The following is a 20616-nucleotide window of genomic DNA, read 5'->3' on the forward strand; positions in this document are numbered from 1 at the left end:
CCAATTGCACAACAAAAGAGTTCAAACTTTTCAAAAACACTGAGATCTTAGGTGCAGATAGCATCCCTCCCCTTCCCTGTCTCCCCATAACCCTCTCACTGCCTGATCTGTGGCTGGTTTCACTGCCCCCCCATTACTGGGGTCAGCTAAGCAGAACAGGGCAAGACACAGCAGCTTGCTTTTGAGGGGTTGATAAGTGACCTGTAGGCTTCATCTGCATTGTTTTGTGTCCCTTTAATTTTGTTAGGGGCTGGAATGGAAACGCCAAGAAAAGAGAAGAAAATAAAAGAAACCTTGACTTTCAGTGATGTCTTCCCCAAACACCTTACTCAGAATCAGTCTGTTAAATCCTTCCAATGTATTGTAAAGGTCAGGTTAGGCTTCAGATTTATGATGAAAATACATTATTTGAACTCAACAGCACACAGTACTTGGTCCAGTGTCTAGTGTAGTCAATTGTCTTTCATTTAGTGCAGCTTTCCTTTGACTTCAGGCAAGATTCTTATTCTTGATGTAATAACCTATTTCTTTCTTTAGTTCTCATTTTTATAGCTATTATTTTTGAGAAAAGGAGTTACATTTTTTTTTCCTGCAAATTTTCACCAGTGAAATGCATGAAAACAGAGTGAATGAAGCTGTAGATAAAGCACAGTAAGGAAGACAACCCTTACAAGGCCTCAGAGAAACTTCATTTTCTCCCCCTTCCCTCTTTTTCTTCTTTCATCAGATAAAATAAATTACTTATTTCTTCCTTGTGCTTACTTTAGTTTAGAGCACTTTTAATTTTTTTTAAATGGACAGCTGTTTGTCGTGCTCTGAAGGTTAAAGTTGGACTTAAGCAGATTACACTGTAGAATGAAATGTAAAGTGAGGATTTTTTCAGCACATAGACAGGTATTTTATGTACTGCTATACTGGTGGAAGGTTATTTTTTTTAAACAGTTCATAAAGTGACTGTGTTGTGACCGGAAATTGTTTCTAGAAGTCAACTACTAGCTACTTTCTCCCTCCTGCTCTCATTTATAGTTTATAAGCTATACTTTATAAATACTTTTGAAAAAAAAAAAATCTTTTTGGCTTCACTAATAGGAACATAAGAACAAATTAACTAAAGGGTAGTGATGTTTCACTGTGTTACCTGTGCCCTTGCTAATCTTTCTCATCTTTTAAAATTTTCTTCCAGAAACACAAGCTGAAGGCGAAGGTAAAAATCATCGAATTCCCTGTGAAAAAAGTCATCTTGCTTCCATCTTTCTTTTCCTTCCTAATGATGATGATCTCACTCCTCTTCCGTAGTTCAAAACCATATTTGTGGCTACCAATCAGTCGCAGGCTTTCAGCCAAGCATCACTCATGTCTTCAGCCTTCTATGCCGCTAATGATCCCTAAAATCCCTTTGGGGTTACAATATTTACACCTTCACAACCAGATAGCTGAGGAAAAATAAAGTAGGCAGAGACTGCTGAATTATTTTGGCATTTAAACTACCTTCCTGCACTGAAACTGCAGGCATATCAGTTCCACTTAGAAGAAAGTTAGTCAGTAATGAAGTCATCAGTGTCTCGTGTCAGTGCAGTGCACTGAGCTATCAGAAGTTGTCTGGTGGCTCTTGTTCCTCTCTGTTTTTCTTTGTCACTGTTATTTTGTGTCTTCCAACTTCCCTTCCACTCCAACAGTCAGGGCAACTCAAGGTAAAGGCTGTTTCAAAGACTGCAGATGTGTTATTGAGATGTTTAACATCTTCCATCATCCTAGACATTGAAGTGGATGAACAAAACCATGATCATACAGCAGAGAAAACTAAAAGAAAATCTCACTCGCGTAGAGTCCATTTGTTTAAAACCCGGTCTAGAGCAGGTGTAGCCTCCTATGATATTTTGTATGCATGAAGACACATCTGAAACTATCTTTATCAACAGAATCTTAAATTTCTCTTTTTTACTTAGAGCAAAGTAAGGCAACACATTTGTACATGACTTCACATAATCCTCTGTGCAAACATTCTACAAACCGAATTAACAGTAACAGGAAATTTCGAGAAATAGCCAACAGAAAACAGAGCACCAGAATGAAATTTAAAAAATAAATAAAGATGATGAAGAGGACTATCTAAAGGAATTTGTTATCACTTTGGAGTCATTTAAGAGCAGCAAAACAATTCTGTTCAGCAATTTTCAGACTGGGAGAGTTAATGTGTTTTGGGAGATGGGAAGTAAAGGAGGTGACAAAATGAGGTACTTTAAATGATATAAAAATAAATGAGCCAGTGTTGAAATGTGAAAGACTCACCTTCTATCTGCCACATCCATTGTGACTCTCTAGATATTCTCTTCTGATTTGGAATAAAAGTCCACATGCTCGTTTACTGCCATGAAAAAAAAAAGTTACACAGATACTTTGCTGTTTCCACTATATCATTAAATCAATTTAGAGCTGCTGCAACATGCTTTGCACAAGAAAGGATGTATTTCTCTGCAAGTCTTGTTTCCTAGCTTTATTAAACTCTGTATACAAGAATCATGCATGACCTGCAAAGGGTATAAGGTCAGCTGGGTTACATCACTGTTGGTATGTGAACCAGCTGTCAAAAATGCAATAGCAATATACTCTGGGAGATTATGGAGCTGGATGACTCTAACATATGCAAAACACAGAGAGTGTTTTTTAAAAGAGGTATGCGCTGTCATCAACATTGCAGAGCAACTAAATTCCTTCAGTGGATTTTCGAAACATACCTTGTAACATTAAGAGACATACAACCTTCTTAAATTCAGCCTTTTTATTTAAAAATACTATTTTTGTAGGAAGTTATTGTCAGTTTCAGCTTTGTAACTAACCAAGTTCTAGTACACAAATTCTTGGTGCTTTTCATGTCACATTGAGCACGATCTCCATGCTATTCAGAAGTCTGTACTGCTTCTGCAACCCTAATACTGTGAAAGACAACACCTTGCCGCTAGTTCACCCAAAATGTGTGACAATTTGTGATGCATTTGCAAACTGTTTCGATCAGTTTTACAAATATCATGTAACTAAATTCAGAAAACTCCTCCATACTACTAAATAATTCACTGTAATAATAAGAATTCCACCACAGTGGAGAGTTCAGTGAAAATTAGAAACAAAACCAGATAGTAGATATAATAACTAGACCAGAACTGTAAAGGCTTTTGTGATCTCCTGTTTAACATTGTCATTGGCCCATCATACTATGTCAGTCACTAGCTTCCACCCAGGGAAGTGCTCAAAGGGGATACTGGAATTTCAAGATGACTTTTCAGAGCTCTGTGCAAGCCTCCACACTGATTTGGTTACATGCTAACCATTGCTTCAGAATACGTGGTTGTTACTTATGCTTTTAATCACTGTCTTGAAACAGGACTTTAATTTCTTAATTGTTCACGGACTCCAACTTTCTTAGAGAAGGTTGTAATTTTCATTTAATTTGCAATCTGCTTCATCAAGCTGCCATCTTCTGTGTTTCTCTTTGCAAGTACAGTAAAAGTAGAGACAACATACAGTTTACCTTAAAGTGTTACCCAACATCTACTGAAATCCTGATCCTTTAAGGCAGTGTATTCCCTGTACACACATGTATCTCACTAGCAGCTGTTCCCAAACATATGAAGTCTCTTATTTTCAGGTTTTTCCCACTGCTTTCCCATGCTTTTCTTTTTTTCCTACTGACAACCATGTCACATAAAAATGTTGTCAGATTAGCTTCTAATGGCTTCAAAATGTATCATAGGAGTGGGAAAAAGCATTTCAAGGGTCTGACTTGTTGCTTATGCTAGTATGGTACTTCTTGGCAAACAAGTTATGAAAAAAATGAAACCAACTGTGAATATTTGAGTTTTTGTGGTATGACTGACACAAATGCAAACCTCTACAAGTAGTACATACCTTTTAAAAATATTTCTGCTACAAAATGAAGGTAGAAGACTGTGTGTGCATGAAGAACTAAAACTTTTAATAAGAAAAATGTACATGTTTATCAGACTATTCAGTTTAGAAACAACATATAGTGATAAATGAATATTGTTGCCACATTAAAGATTTTTAGCTACAAAAGTTACAGTAAGAAAATAAATGCCAAGTATTTTACCTACATTAACTTGCTAGAAATTTCAGATCGTCCATTTAAGCAGCAATGAATGACAATAAAATGCAAGGTATTAGTCATACCGGATAGTTTGTAAATACCATGTAGAATCAATTGCTGGAAACTCTTTGGTAAATATTATAAAGAAGTGACGTATTTGTAGAAATTAGGCTGACTTACTGGCAGAAAGACGTGTTACATTTTTAGGTATTCTTTGCAATGAATCATTCAACCAGCTGTACCATGTTCTTATTCAATATTAATGTATATTGCTAATGTTTACATATAGCAATGAAATGTACTCTGTGGGAAAATGAAGGTTTATAACACATTTGTCATTCAGTTTTCTTTGTCAAATCACTAAATGTGATTCACCCATTTTAAGTTCCAACTCTTCCAGTAGAAATGTGTGATTTTATGCAGTCTGTTTCCCTACAGCAGTGATCTTCAGACCAGGATTTGGTAGACTGCAAAAGAGCATAAGGAAATGAAATCTAATGGCAGAAGAACTAACGTCACTGTGCAGAAGTTCTGTATTAAAAGTTTTTGAGATCATAGTACCAGAAAACAGTAAGGTTACTATTTCTGTATCAGTAAGACCGAAAATTTTCCAGATCATTGTGTTGTTTATCATGAAAATACAAGATTAATTTTAGAAACTCAAGAATTCTGCAGACTTTTCTTCCAAGTGATATACCTCAAAGGTATTTTCATTATCAACTGAATTATACTATCCCTTTCTACGTCTTATTCTTCCTGATTATCCCCTCTTGCATCATCATGGTATCTGTATATTCTTTAGTGTTATCACTTTTCCAGCATTTGCAATTTATTATTGTGTCCCTTCGTTAATGATCACCTAGACATGCTACACACTGGTAGCTGTTTTAGAAGAGTCCAAAATTTCTCACCATAGGAATATTCCCAGCTTCTTTCACCAATAAAAATGCTCCAGGTGTTAACTCTAGACTTGGCTTCCAAAAACCAACTGCCTTGTCCCAACTTTTAGTAGTGCAAATATCTATCATAAATACCACCATCATTATTCACAATTATAAAAAATTGAAGTCTTTAGATGAAGATTTTCAGACTGACCTCCATACTATATGACTCAGAGAATATTTTTCAGCAGACAATAAATTCTGTGAATGTCAGATTTTTTGTATGGTGAGGAGAAGATTAGTATTGAATTGTGAGACTGCTTTTGTCCAAAATGTTGGGAAAAATAGAATATGTTAAAGTACAGAAAAGTTTTATTCTGCGCAGTATTTTTGTTTTTAGAATTGTCCCAATATTTAAAAGGAACTGCAAGGAAGAAGAAAAAATATTAAATTATCCTGAAAATTATACCAAATCCAGGCCTAATCTAGGTTATACTTGTTATATCTCTAACACCTGAGTGCCTCAGCAGCAGGAATGTGTCGATCCTCGAATGTCCTTTGGCAACAGGAGTATTACTGCCCCATTTTAAAGATGGGATGGTGGGTCAGAGAGGGACAGTGGTTCTTTGTTCACAAACACAGCCACTGACGTAAACACATCAGTCCTTCCTTCATCTCATCCCACCCCAGCATTACTGTTCTCTGTGTGCCACTAGAAGCATTTGTACTACCACCAATCAAATCCTAAGCTAGATACCTTCTTGTGTTAAAAATGAAATTATTTCATTGTTTGTGGAGAGGGAGATGGCTGGGGCATTTCCAGCACATGTGTCTTGCCTTGGGTCCCCGTGTGGCACCTCTGCTGACTGTACTGCTTCTCTTGGTGGCAGGTCTGGACCTCCTTAGCATGGAAAAACCTGTGCTAAAGCCTGTGTGAGACCGCAGCCCATGTACTTGATGTGAAAATATGTCTCTGGTAAAGCAAGGAAACAACTGCAGCTGCACCTCCCAAACTTGAGGCAGTAACTAATCGCTGGATCAACCTTCCTCTCAGTACTGAGCTGGGAACCTCCCTAACTCAAAGTACAAGTTTCTAGAGCTGCAGAGCACACAGCAGTAGTCAACAAAAATTTATTAAGTGCATAGGTAATATGAGTAATCTTATTAACATCCTTCCGGCACTAACTCTAGTATTACTAAATTTACTGTATACCAATAATATTTAAATTAAGATCCTTAGCTGATCTTTCTTTTATTTTGTTAGTAAAAGTCAAAAACAAAGGACAAAGGGAAAAATGGAGCCCATTACAGGAAGTGTAACTGGAACTGTTTAAAAATATTTGAATGTGTGGCTCTGGGTATAGTTTACAATGTTAAGTAACCGCAGTTATAACATTTCTTCTCTGTAGAGCAGAAAGAAGGGTCAGCAGGAAAGAAGTATGGTATATACCTGCTGACATTTTGTTGCCACATACATAGGCAGAAATATCACTTCTATTTTATGTTGAAATTGTGGGCATTTGGGGACAGTGACCTGACCATACAGCAGTCCCCTGTAACAGTATGTCTTCAAAGTAAAGTTGTTTTTCGACTTTTCTTTCAGCTCTGCATTTTACTCTGTTCATCAGATCCACAGACAAACTCTGATGCTGTCAGTCTCTGTGGAATGATGGGGTTGAAAAGAGAGGTTAGAGGCAGATTTTCACCTTCTTTTGGCTTTCTCATTTTCCCAGTTTACAGGTAAAGACGCAGCTCACAGGCACAGAGGCTTTTTGGAAGCAGCTTGAAGGCATCACACTTGTTCCTAGGCCATTGGTTAGTGACCTTAAGCCAGATGACCCCTCTTCAAGGCCATGCCATGGACATCATTATCCACTATTTGTAACAACGAAGTCCCCCAAAGAATTAGGTTTGGAACAACTCTACTTACTACAATGAGAAAGGATTAGGGGAGATGCCCTGTGAAGGCCAGTAGAAATATCTAGAGGAGCAGGGAGCACCCAGGTAATGAGGATTCATTAGCCCAGTGTAGCTCGGCAGCCTGGCTCCTCACACTTTGTCTCAGCTGAAGTTGGTACTCAAAGCCAAGGGCCAATGTACTGGCTGGCTCTGCAGTGAAGACGTGCTTAATGGGGCTATTACATTTTCCACATAAGGGAAATCCACCACTATTTATATCCAACTTAGTACTTCAGATTCAGGCAGAATACTTCTGAAACTGCAGCCATCCAATATTAATAGCATCTGTCTTGCAGATTAACTATCACATTGTGTTTTTATTTAAACATCATCACTGAGCAATCACTCACTAAATTATTTAAAGGAAACAAAAAAAAATTGTTTTGAGGACACAAGAAGGATGTCAGTGGGCCAGTATTACTAAGCATTTTAAAACCTGGAAGATTTCATTTTAAGGAACTGTAATAATGCCTTTCTTTGGCATATGTAATTTTATATTTCATATTTATGAAGATGGACATTTCTGAAGTGTTTAATGAGCAGCAATATAGTTGCTTGGTTAAAATGCAGAGCCTTGTACTATTTTTAATATTATCCAGTAAGTAACTCAGTGCCATATGCTTCTGCAGTTTGATTGCCAAAGAATGCAGCAAGTTGCTTTGGAGGCTGCCTTCAAACTCCGCACCCCAGCCAAAACCACGTCTGTGGTACAGAGCTATTGATGTCCTACCAGCATGGAACATAAAAATGGACCCACAGTGAAGTTACACAGAGGCTCTGCTAACTCCATTGAACGGGATGTGGCTTGGAGCAATGTATGGAATCAAGGCAAAGCCTAAATACTAGACATGCTACACTGGAAAAAAACAGAACAATCTTGCAAACAGTGAGGTGCTTATTTCTCTTGGTTGCCAGATCCCCAAAGCATAAGCCACATACTAAACTTTAATGCATCATCTTAGGGTACATTAAATGTTTTGGACTGGGAAATAGCAAGAGAGCCATTTCACTTTTAATTTCTGCCACCTACCTCTCGACAGGTATAGGTGACTGAGCTAGAAATGTATGCATGAAGGGTAGAGGATGTGAAAAGAAAAATGAAATTATCATCAGCAATAAAGTGTGAACATGAACAGAAGGTGAAGAGATCTGTTAGCTGTACACCTACATTTATTTTGTCATCTTGCTTTGCACTATATGGCTAATTTAGTACAATGTTTATCTGTTAGGAATAGTATTTAAACCTTTACTTTTTGTTTGTTTATCATGCTGGGTCAAGATTAAGATCTCATTTTGCAATGACTGAATTGCTTCCATATACTGTAGCAACTAAGCACTTCTATTCCCATCTCTTTTTTTTTGACACCTTGCAAAATAGTCCTATTGCTCGGTAATTGTGAGGAGCCAAAAAGAGCCCCCAGTGTTTTCATTCAGCATCTGGGTACTCATTGATGAGCCCTGCAATAATGGGAGCCCTGCTATAATCTAAAAACCAGACCCAAAGCTGTGTATTAGGACAATAGTGCAGTTTCCGTGGCACTGTCATCCTGTGAGGGCTGCAGTAATCAAGAGACTTATTATGATAACAAATTGCTTCATTTCTAAATCAGTTCATTTTGCTGTAGTAGTGTTGATTTGATTCTAGAAGTGTGATGTGATGAGGACTCCAAGCTCAAAACCTGGTTGTGTTTTTCTGGCTGCAATAGCTGATCTATAAAAGATGAAGACTCTCTACAGGCTTTGCTTTGTTAAATGAAGATAGATAAAAATATTCTCTCTCCTGTCAACAAAGCAGCTGGACCTCCAGTGCCTAATATGATAGAAAACAACAATTAAAATAAAATTTACCTCACGCATATGCCAGTCTTAGCCTATCTGGACATTTTCTATATAATTTAATATTTTTGGCCTAAAAACAATAATGCTTGAGGAGGGACATAAATGGAAACAAAGGAGCAACAAATCTGAAACAGATGTTAGGAAGCACTCCCAGCACAGGATAGCTGATGTGCTGAAAAGCTACCTGGGGGCAGGACATTAAAAGACGCCTCTCAAGAAAGCCTGTGGGGAACAACAGAACAACGGAGGAGAGCTTGATCCAGATACCTCCTCATCCTCCACACCTCTCACTTCACCACCTTGGGGGATTCTGCTTTTCTTACACAACATGATTCTGTGGCCCATTCAAGCCCACTTTAGAACAGAAGTAAAAATGTGAGGGAGAAATTTTGATTGAATTTCAGATGAAAGGAGTAAAAAGGAATAAAAGCACTGTTGTATTCTTTCCCCTCTAACAGAAATAGGCAAGTTTGCCTCAATATAGATCTTTGATGGGACTAAAACTCACTATTCACTATCCATCCATGCCATTAGTATTTTGTTCATTAATCAGGTAATTTTCACAATTGGAATATGCATGGGAAATGAATCTTTAGTCACTGCTAATGACCATGTTGATAGCTACACAATTCATAGTGCAGTTTTTAGAATTGTCTCTAAAATACCAAAATTACCACCTGTTGAATAGGGCACTTACTATGGTTAACCCCACGCAGCCCATTCAGCTATCCTTACTGATTAACATTTAAGGCATCCTGTAAAGTAATTTTCAATCATTGAAAACCAGGGAAAGGAGAGGAGAAAATGAGTCAGAAGGCAACATGGATTTCTTTGTCAGGGACCTCAGGACTCAGTCCTTGATTCCCACCCCCAGTCTGCTATGATTACCTTACCAAAGAAGACATTTGAGTGTTTCTCTCTTTTTAAATGTGGATGGAAACACACAGGGAAATTAATTTGTTCAGGAAATCAGAGGGTTTGTAATGAGTGGTTCAGGTGATGATTTTAAATTCTCTGCACACCTAAATCCTCCAGACACTCTTCAGACCCTATTTATTATTGCCCATGGGGCATATCCCAAGGGACCAGGAGATAAGCTCTGCATTGCTGAGCTCAGAGGCAGCCTAAGTAATGAAGCCTGAATTACACTATAACACTTGTGACTTATGAGTAACTAAAAGACAGAGCTTTAACAGCAATGTTCTTGATCATCAGCTCCAGAAGGGAAAACTCCATCAACTCCAGTTAACTGGCATTTCAAGAGTGACAGGTTCTAGTCCATCCTCACAGGTAGTAGCAGGAAAGAGTGGTGCTTTTTTGGAATGGAGCTTTAACCAGCTCCTGTCCAGAGTCTGTTCAGGATCATTTCATATGTTCATGGGACAGGGGCAAAATGCAGAACCCCTCACTACCTTCTCTTTTGTGAAGACTTGTTAAGTATACCAGCTGCCACTGAGAATGGCATAACTCAAGGAAGAGGTGATTTGGCAGGCAGAAGCGGGTATCCTGTCTGCAGTGACTTCTCTTTCTGTTTGGTAGATCAGTGCACGTGGCTTTAGACCAGACAAAGGTGCATAGTGTGGAGTACTTTCTGTCCATGCATCACAGTCTCCATCTTTCTGAGGCAAGATGGCAATCTGACACAAGGAAATACACTAATGCCAAATGTGGATTGAGTGCTTTAGCCTTTTTCTCCCCTCTCTCAAGAGCATGAGCTAATGCTGTGGGCGCTTTGACAACATGTGATGGATCGCGGTCACACAGTATCTTCTCTTCATGCTAGGGCTGCATCCTCTCCTGATTATTCTTACAATTATTTCATTGTTTATGGTCTAACTTGTTTCTTATTTCATGTTTTCAATTGCTCTGGATGCATTCATTCTCACTAAGAAGTCAGGAAGCAAAGAAACGATAAGAGAATAAAGCACAAGAGTTTCTAAGAAGTAGCTCATTATTGGCCCAAAGTCTCCAGTGTGTAACAGTTTTACATGCGCAAAACTTCAGTTTTGCAGAGGTTCTGAGTACAAGATGTGATGCTATGTTGATACTTAGTCTAGTATGGTGTCTGTCTTTATAGTGATTACTAATATAGATATTACCTGCATTTTTCTGAAACTATATGTACTTTTATCTAAGTAGAAATATTCATTTATGCTCTACAGGTAGAATTTCGATTACAAACACACAAAGTCTACTTTCTTCCGGATCCAGAAATACTCTTGTTTAAAACTACAGAATTCTGTGCTACAGAAGAGATGCAGCATCAGAATTCAAAGCAAAAAATGTCCATGTCCACCGGGAAAACCAGTTATTTTCTTGTTGAGGTCAGCCCACTAAGCAAAACATTTGCATTACTCAGAATCAGCAAGCAGTCAACATGCTTCAAAATGAACGTAGTTGTGTTAAAACCTGATGTATATCCTTGCTTTGTGACGGTTACTGCAATGAAAATCCTTTACAGCTGTCATGTGTGTAGACGACACAAGTGATGCCTGGAGGGGATATGCTTTACTTATGATATGTTAATTTTTCGTGACAGATAACGCACATGTAGCCAGTCAAGTAACAATGGTGTGTCAAACCAGGCTTTGCATATACATTATATGATCCCGTTTCAGTAAGCAAATTCTGGATAACAAAATAAGAAGGCTCCTAGTTTCTAAAAATAAAATCTCTTCTTATGAGGACAATTATTTGCAGACATAGTGTGTGTGTGCTGTGGTGCTTTAGCTGTGCATGTTCTGCCTGCCGTCTTCCTATCTCCTTCAGACTTTCTTCTGGTAGCTTGTGCTCCTCCTTTGAAATCTCATGTAGGTTCCTGCATCTTCAGTGTTATCACTCTTCACTGTTGTTCTGTCTTTTGAGCCAGCATATGCTGACTTACGGGACAGTAAGAGATTATTAGGCCATAATTCTTTAAAGGGACATGTTTTTACTGCTGTCCTAGAGTAGCCTATGATGCTCAGGATCATAACACATTCAGCTCTTCTGGCCCAATCTCGTCTGCTCTTTGCACTATTTACTTTGCTTGGGGTTTGCTTCATGTTTGCTGCTGCCTTCATCTGTTGGATGCTTTTGTGAGAAGCCTTCAGTTTCCTAACCCCAAGTCTTATTTGTGTATTTTCCAAATAGTTTAGCTTCCAGACACTGAAGTGGTAAGTGGCTATAAACATGCAGTGCTTCCCCCTGCAAGTGAACCATGAGGCTCTGTGCAGAGCACAGCAACCGTTCTGGGCAAGGGACATGGAGAGAAGGATTCAGCCCAAGATAAAATTATGTGCTTTATGCCAATACGTATAAGTTAGGGCTATCACTCTAACATGATTTACGAAAAGGTGTTAAAGAGACAGATGGAGAGCTGGGTTTCACTGGCATAAAATGTATGCATGCAAGTCAGGTTGCAGACTAGTTCTTTACTGAAGCTAGCTGTGGAAGAGACACAATGGTTGTGATGGAATAAGGGACCCCAGAGCTCCGTTTCTTGTCTCCATAAGCTACATAAATCACCGTGTGAATCACTAGGAACCCTGGCAGACTTTTTCTCCTTCTTCTAGGGGAGACAAAGGCAGAGATTCACAACAGCAGAGTGGGAACTGATCTGCTGCTCATGCTTATGGGTGTTCAACCTCCCCTGTAGCTTCAGGAAGCCCTGGAGCCACTTGGTCCTTTGGGTTTTTCCTTTATGTAGGAAAGCTGTGTGCTGCCCTTTCCCACAATAGAATCAGGGCTGTAGTCTAACCATAAATTAATAAGTATTTTCAATATGCCCCAAACTCTGTAAAGTTGCCCCAAAACATAGTGAAGGTGTGGTCAAGGACGTGGGAGGGAATGGAACAAGACCCAAATAAACAAGCTAATAAGCAAGCCAAGAAGCCTACCAAAGGAAAACCAAGTTAATGCACAATGCCCTAAATCTGCTCTCTAGAGCAATCAGTGGTCTCCAGTTTTTCATGTTCAGTGCCACATGGCGTATGTGAGCCATGACAAGACTCTGAGGAATCAGGGAAGCTGGAGTCTGGCTGGCATATGAAATCATTCCTGAAGTGCCACTGCCTGTGACACAAGGGATCGTTCCAACATCTTTGCTTGCCTACGGGACTTTTTTCTAACAGGTGCAACAGATGAACTTCTCTTACAGCCTTCCTTGTGAGTAACCAGTGCCAGTCTGGGATGCCAGATGACGGAGGAAGGTTGCTTCGCTCATGCTAGCAGGACTCACAGCATTTTTGTGAATGAGCGGCAGGAACCTGCTCTTCTGTGGAAGGAAATACTGAACGCCCTGATTTACTCTCGCCACGAGACTGTGAGCATGAAAAGCTGGGGCTTTCCAGCAGCTCTCTCCTGGCACATGAGCTCCACGGCATTCTCCAGGCTGAGAACCGCCCTGAGTTGCAAAGGAAAATGTTACAGCTGGGGCTGGAAATCTGCTGCAGCTTCTGAGTGGTTTTTTGTGCCCCAAACTCTGCAGTGGCCTGATTGATTAAAACTGTGGTGGAGGATTAGCTCCAGCTCAAATCCCATCTCCCATGGGAGGATACTGAGGCAGGCTGGTCGGGGTGGTGGGAGACATGTTGCAGGGTCTGGTCTCAGGTGACAGGGAGCCTGTGCCATCCTGCAGGACTGTCACTCCTCACCTTCTTCCCAGTTCCTGACCCTCATCCCAGAGAGGGGCAGATGTCCTCCTGGCCTTTGAAAGCAGACAAGGCAAGTCAGACTTTGGAGAGCAGACTTAGGTAATGGGACATGGAAATGATCCATAGCTCAGCTGTTTAGAAAGTTAAAGGGATAAGGATGTGACTCTTCAAAGGATCAATAACAGCACTTCCCAATAGGTCCTGTGGTTGGTTTAATAAGTGGTTTATCTGGTCTTCAGTTTTGGAGTTATGTGACTTTAAAAAATATAACAACATATTGACAACTATTGTAACTTGCTTTTTTGATAAAGACCTAAAAATAAGGACTTTGTTTGGAAAGAGGTGATGATGGTGAAGGTTTTTTCATTTAGGTTTCCCCTTAAAAAGCATGAAAACTCCCAACATTTCCTAGCTATGAATTATATCCATAACTACAGAAGAAATCCAGAAACAAGAGTTTGGACCTCAGCAGACTAAAAACCATTTACCAGTCTTTCATCACAACCTCAGGACATTTTAGACGTGAGAAGCAACATTCATCAGTCGAATGTTGTGCAGCATTTTGCCGACTTATTTTCCCCTGTCCTCCATGAGAGCCTTCTGAGTCAAAATAATGGCTTATTATTTGGGCAGAAAAGCATTCCTGTAAAGTGTTTTCTTTGTTTTTGCTCATGAATTACTGATGGAAGTGAACAGGTGGCAAATTAAGTCACCCTGGTACTCAGGGGAAAAAAACAAAAAAACAAACCACAAAAAAACCCCCCCACAACAACAACAACAACAACAAAAACAAACAAGGAAACAAAACCCAACCAAACAAAAAAAACCCCACAAACAAGCAAAACCAAACCTTCAAGTTTAATCTGTTTACATTTCTTTAGAAAGAGAGTGGTTTTTCTCTCTACTGTTCTATACAGACTTCATCAGTCTTCAGTCTTCATCAACCACATTTATTCTTTGGAACTCGTCTGGATTGAAAAAAAAAAAAGAATCACAGAAAAGCCAACAATATTGGATGATCTAGTTCTGATATATTTTTGGTTTTATGATTATTTAAACATAGCTCTTGCACTGTGCTGTAGAGGAGACCTAAGCTGTTTGTAGCTTTGAGGCTGTGGTTGAAAGCCTCTGTTACAGTAAAATACTGAAGTTTTATTTGTACTATAGATACAACAGCCACATTAACACATACAGGTGTCCTTGTTTAAAGACCAAGCAGGTTTGATTCCTGTGCCGTATGTTGTGAAGTTCTTTGGTGACAGAACCCTACAGCGTGGATATCCCTTTTGGCTCTGACAATATTTGAAGCTGGTTGAATATTTTTGCTGCAGTTTTCAGTAGGAGTGAGGTTTTGATGACCACAAAGGAGAAATAGTAGGACACTGAACTCACAGCTTGGAGGTAAAGCTTAAACTGTAACACCTTTTTCAAAACTCCTTCTTCTTTTCCTCAGTACTGCTGAAATTCAATAAATGACTCCTCATTAGCTGATATAAAGAACTGTTACTAAGCATACAAATATCTGATAATACTGACAAATATCTTGTTGAACCATCAAATAACACTGAAGTAGGTCTCATTCATATCAGAATGTAGATCTGAGGCAAGCTGTGTTGTGACAAAAGATTTAGCTCTTTGAAGTGTCTCACCTCCCCCTAGACAAAATGAACATGGAATTTGAATGATCCCAAATTCACTGCTGTTAGTAACAGATCAGATTTGGAAAAATTCTGAAAATTGGGTTTTTTTTTGTTTTTTAACCCTTGCTTTTATCACAAGTTTCTATTTCCCATAGTGAGATTTTAGTCCTTCTGCTATAAAATAAGACATCATGGTAAAGAAAGCGGAAAAGGAAGAAAAAAAGGAAAAAAAAAAAGGGTTTCCTGAACTCCTTGTAGTATTCCCAGAGGACATCTTGGCATCAACTGGAAAGTTTCACAAGCTGTCCATGAACATCAGAGAGTAAAGACTCATTTGGGCTGTGGCTTTGGTGAGTCAATCTGCTCACACTTCATCAGGAGTGTCAGGGGATCCTGATAAAATGATAGCGATGCTGTGCACTGGGTAAAAGAGAACATAAATAAGCAACCTAATTCCATTTCTTTTAGCATTTCTTTACATCCATATGCTGGAATCATATCACACCAGCCCAGCCTTTGTACTCAGAGAGTTACTCTGAATTGGATTAGGTAATATATTGAAAGCCATATTTCTTGTAGTGCCTTTGGGTTTTGTGCATGTGTGTGCATTATTTCCTTATAACCGTGGTTTTTGTATATGCAGAAAACAATTAAAAGCAGCTTCTCCTAGTCATTTTGCTAGAAATCAAGGTCATCCACTGAGATTCTTTTGCTACAAAGCTTGTGATGAATACATGAATTAGTGTGTAAAAATCCAAGAGTATTATGGAAGAGTTAAGGAACCGTTTCATTTTAATGTGACAGAAAGCACCAAGTGAGCAGCTGGCAAGCAGGGCACTGCTTTCCCTGCTGAGAGCTCCACGTTAAATCAAAGCTTTGTGATATCTCTCCTTTCCCACTGGAAAGGGTGCTACTGACATCTGCCAGCCCCCACGCTACTCCGAGCAGCTGAGTAGAGGGCAACACGGTGTACTTCTGAGCACAGAGGAGACCACTGACACACCTTGCTTCAGTTTCAGATAAAGACACCCTGTTCACAGAATCACAGAATCACAGAATGTTGGCTTTCCCAGATAATGAACATCAAAAGGAAAAAACCTAGCTAACCTCCAGAACACTACCCCAGGGAAAGAGTGGGTCCTTTAGCACCATGAGCTGTATTCCTCTTACCATGGATAGGACAGCAGATATATTGCCCATACTTGTTGCATCAACTATGTAAGTTCTTATTGGGAGGCTTGTTTCTCTGAGATGTTTGTAGAGTACCTCATGTTGTTTCAGTATGTGCTGGTGAACTAACAATAGTAATATTTTAATTTCTTCTCTTTACTGCTGGCCATCAAAATGCTTGCACACAGACAGGTATGATACTGTGTACCCATGTGGCTTATGTACTACACAAGAATCTGCAGATTCAGTACCCTGCTCTCATTTACTTAGAAGTTTTTACATGTATTAATTCATAAGTCTATATTATACAACTGTCTGCTCCTTAGCTCTGGCCTCTGCCCTTGCTACACCCTGGTGAGCAGCTCTCTCCTCCCATGCAGTGCATGCCCAAGCAGGGCAGTCAATGAGTGAAAGCCAGAGTCAGGCATACTGCCCTTGGTTGACATACTTGGAACTGGTACTGACTATGAAAAAACAGAGGAAAGAAAAAAATAGGAAGATTTTTTTTTTTGTCATCCCCATGAGCTGTTCAGTTGTACAGTTGCTAGATCTGATTTAAAGGCAGAGTTCAGAAAACACAGTTGGGGATCCCAGAGAAAATGGGGCCATTCCTTTTGGGTAGCAGCCCACAGCTAGATCAAATTATGCTGACCATGAAACTGTATCCTTAGACAGGAACCCACAGCTGCAATTGCACAGAGAGTCCTGGAGCATGCGTGGAGCAACTGGAATATTCTGGAAATGCAACTGGGAAAATTCAAGAGTTCACAGCTGAGCATGTGCAAAGTGCAGCAAGTGAAAGGTCTACAAGTTGGCATCACTCGGTGAGATTTTCATGAGGATGCCAAAAGTCAGCACACTGCTTGGACAAAGAACCTTATCTTTACCAAGTTGCAAACTCTGGAAATATATTGGTCAATGAGAAGGCCATATATGTGGGTGTATATTCTGCCTGAAGAATAGTTGAAGGAAAGCTTAATTGTTTTTACTGCCACTTTCCAGGAACACCCATCCTGACATCAGCTTTTACATGGAAAATTTCATTTGGAACAATTCAGTTTACACAACAGAAAGTTGTATGACTGGACAAAGAAACAGTGTTCATCTGCTTGCTTTCAGGTTTCAGATACCATTCACTCCATTTGCTGTGTTTTCTGATTACTCCTGGTTACATGCTTTCCTGCTTGTGCTGCTGTTGACCATTAGCCACCATATGCGATCACTTCCACTGTGTCCTGGAGACCAAGAACCTCAACAGCGACATCACATAACCCTGAAAAGTCATCTCCTTCTCCTTAAGGTGATTAACTAAGTCTCACAGCCAGTCGGCTTTAATCGGGCTTTACATTTGTGGCAATTACATTTTCCCTCATCCCTCTCCTCAGTTCATCATGCCATGCTTGTCCATTTGTTACCCTGTCAAGCACCAGTCTAATATTATATAATCCCGAACATGTGGATCAATAGTGATGGAACTAAGTATTGCCTGTTAGTACAGTCACAGATCTTAATTCAAGGGAATGAAAAGCCCCACAGAGATTGATACGGCTGGAAAGATTTACTCATTTTCACCGAAACAGTGTTATGGAGCCTACTGCCTTCCTCTCCCTTGCTGGATGTGATAAGTTTTCCATTGAGCCTCTAACTCTATCTCATTAATGCATTGCATTTGATGGAGCAACAGCTACAGCTGTTCATTTTATACTCCAGGTATCCATCCATAGACTAAGACAGACAAAATAATTACAGAGGCCTCCCCTTGAGTATGACCATACTGATGCCCTGCTTGGTGGGGACAAAGAGTGGACTTTGTCACTTTTCCAGGAGAAATTCAATAGATGTTGGCCATAGCTGAACAAGGAAGCATGGTAGGAAGAAAAATCCTGTTCCCCAAATCCTCTCTCCCTCCCTACTATTGTCTTTGCCTCTACACACACTCCTAGATCTGTGTGACTCAAAAATTTTGGTGTCCTAATAGCAAAAAGACAATCATTCTGCTTTGTAGGGTTTTCCCCTTCCAGTCTGAACTGAGCAATATAAAAGGGAACTCGGGAAAGGAAATCAAGAAACAAGGTGATGAGACATCACAAAATGCCTGACTATCTTGCTCTCACAGTAGGATACCTTTACACCACCCTGAATCTAGAGAGAACACACTTGTGCAAAGAAAAGGTCTCATGGGAACAGAGCAGGTGATTTCTCCTTGTATTTTCACTTAAATCATTGTTAAATTACATTTTAACCCATATTTTTATTATATGGTTCTTCAGGTAAGTACCATGGAACTAATATAAATGACTAGGAATTTACTCTCTCATCTCTTAACTGGTTCAAGGAAAACAAAAGGTACATCTTCCACAAGCCATTTCTCACTGTATCAAAGGGTGCTGTGGCTGGATTGTCACAGAAGTCTGGGGCAACAGGCTGCCTGATACAAATCTAGGTGAAGAAATACATGGTCAGGGGGATAGAGGGATTAGATGCATTGCAAAAACAGTGTGGATGAATGCTATTTCTACATTAAACATGGCAGGTGTATTTGTCTTAATTAATGATAAAGTAGAAATGGAGAGTGACCCAAAACCAGCAGTTGCAAAGTTGCAAACATACAACAAAATATCTTTGGAACAAAAAAACACTTCAGATTCAGCGCTTATTCTACTGTTGGAATGATGAAAAAAATGTGAAATATTAGCACACAGACTTTAGGATGTCTGCAGATACTGTTGTGGTTTGAACACCCTGATGCTGAGTATGTCAAAATCCCCATGGCTGTCTATAATGGTCCTTCCGCATATTGCATGTCTAGTATCTGTAGTACTGGGCAAATTTAGCACTGGTATATCCCTAGCATGCTGGCTGAGGTTTCAAATTACTGATGAGGCCTTCTGCTTCTTTAAACGTGGTATTAAGAGTACCTTAGAGTTCTGAGCAATATCACCCTTTTTTAGATCTGTCCATTCATCATAATATTGTGCCAGGGTTTGTTAGGTAAACTTGATTGACAGGCACCCATCTTTATTCCCTGCATAGTTGTAGGTCAGCACTGGTAGAAGGTAATGCTTTTTTAATTAGCTGCTAGGGTATTATATTTCCTTTGTGTAGATTGAATGTTGCATTCCTGTGAGTCACTATCTGGGGAGTCTGCCTTTATATTCACTATTCAGTATAAAACAGACAAGTGGAGAAGAGTCATAAAAGATTTATATCAAAGATGTTTATGAAAAGTCTAGGATCTGGACAACCTCCAGGTTTTTCAGCAGTGACTGTAAGACAAGAAAAACAACAGCTTTAAAATGATGATAGAAACCAATTCGAAGACATGCTTTATACTTTGCACCAGCAATCATGAAGCCAAAACACTGGCTATAAATTGTGGGCATCATCTGAAATCCTCTATAGATACTGATTTCTCAGCTAGAATCTAAAGGATCAAAAAATTTGTGTGCAGAGAGGGACAACAAATCAAGTGTTTGGGATGGCAATAATGTGTAGAATACTATTGGAACTAAATTTTCTTCTACCTAAAATCACACAGTGCTTAAATAGGCTGTGGCAAGCACTCTAAAAATTTCCAACAGTCATCCAACAAGGAAGGATTATTTGTTTGAGGAAAACACAATACACTGGAAAATTTATACAAGACTGTTTCTGATAAGCTTAAAGATGAAGGGAAATTGCAGAAAAATGGAATGACAGGGCATCTATGCAAATTCAGCTTTGGTTCTCCACACCCTTAAAACTTATGTAGAGATATTTACTGTTGTGCAAAGTAAAAATATGTAAAGCAATGCTACCTGGACTAAACTAGCTCTATGATAATAATTCATGTGAGACTCCAAAACTTAAGGACTTCCTTAGCAGTACTCAGTCAACTGTGGCTTAAGAAGCAAGATCACTAGTGGCAGGTAGCACTGAAGATACTCTTCAAAATAGGGTTTACTAGAACCACACTCTGTACTTAATATATGAATGCAACAGTGAATTTTTGGAAAAATCACCCCTTTGTTTTCTGTTTGGAAGTTCCACCTATAAAATGTTAGCGTAACTAAGTGCTTACTCCTGCAACTGATTCAATAAAGATATAACTCAGGCAGGGACTCATTTACACTTAGATTATCCCTGCAATTCAGAAAAAGTCGAACAAAATGAGGCCATACATTCTGTGTGTATAAACAGTGAGATCTGGCCTCAGTCCAGGTGGTGTTATATCCCATAGCATGTCTATAAGTATGTGCGTATGTTATGCATAAACATTCATAAATATACTTCAGCTTTCCCTTGAATAATCTGACTCCATAAGTGTTTTTCACTTGAACTTGGGAATTGCTACTTGAAAAAACACTTCCTAAGATAATGTCCTGGGGAGAAAGAGAGGCTTAGGCTCATGA

This window comes from Patagioenas fasciata, chromosome 3 (assembly GCF_037038585.1).
Source record: "Patagioenas fasciata isolate bPatFas1 chromosome 3, bPatFas1.hap1, whole genome shotgun sequence".
Classification (NCBI taxonomy): domain Eukaryota; kingdom Metazoa; phylum Chordata; class Aves; order Columbiformes; family Columbidae; genus Patagioenas; species Patagioenas fasciata.